This window comes from Silene latifolia, chromosome X (genome assembly GCF_048544455.1).
Source record: "Silene latifolia isolate original U9 population chromosome X, ASM4854445v1, whole genome shotgun sequence".
NCBI classification, from domain to species: Eukaryota; Viridiplantae; Streptophyta; class Magnoliopsida; order Caryophyllales; family Caryophyllaceae; genus Silene; species Silene latifolia.
In genome coordinates this window covers 151,146,463-151,147,303 of record NC_133537.1, presented here as the reverse complement: position 1 = coordinate 151,147,303, position 841 = coordinate 151,146,463, and positions in this window count along the sequence as shown.

Below are 841 nucleotides of genomic sequence, written 5' to 3'. Positions count from 1 at the left end.
TACATTCTTCACGAAAACTAAATGTTATACTATCTTGTAGATTTTAAAGTCTCTATTCCGGTGAACCGAATTGATCAAACCTCAAGTAAATTCGTTTCAAACGAGTAAACAAAAAGTACATTGAACAACCATTTGATTGTGAGTCTTATGGTATGTGTTCATGTATTATGTTTTCTTTTGTAGAAAGAAACACAATAGTGAGGTGATTGACCATATACATACGGATGTGTAAGGCCGATAGTTGGTAATATACATACTTGGTTACTTTTACCGTAATATTAAGTAGATATGAAAACCTCGTATCTATTTAATAAGACATAAAAGTGATTTTTGAAACGTGGAATATTTTCAAAATGAAGTAGTAAACCAAAAGCACGTCAAGATCATAATGTTGATCGGAAATTTCAAAGTAATGACTTTGAAGATCAAATGGGTAATATCAAGTAATGACCTTGACAATCACTAAGAAGATTGTGAACCAGTTCACATAATACCTTTTCCTTAGGACACCATATAGTATGGTGTAGTCAAGAAGATAAACCAAACTTTATGTAATATAGTTGTGGTTTTTCGCAATATTTGTAAGCTATTTTCTCACTAAAAGTTTAAAACCCGACTATAATAGCCTAAATGACTCCATATGAGATATGGATAGGGAGAGTCCCTAACTTGTCTTTTTATACATTTGGGATCATAAATGTTTATGTTCAGAACCAATTTGTGTATCTGTGAGGGTTATCCAAAATTAAACCACATGGTTTTTACTCCTCCAAAACGAGAACAAAGAGTTTGTGGCTCGTAATGCTGTCTTTCTAGAAAGATTTTCAATTTTCTGGAAAAC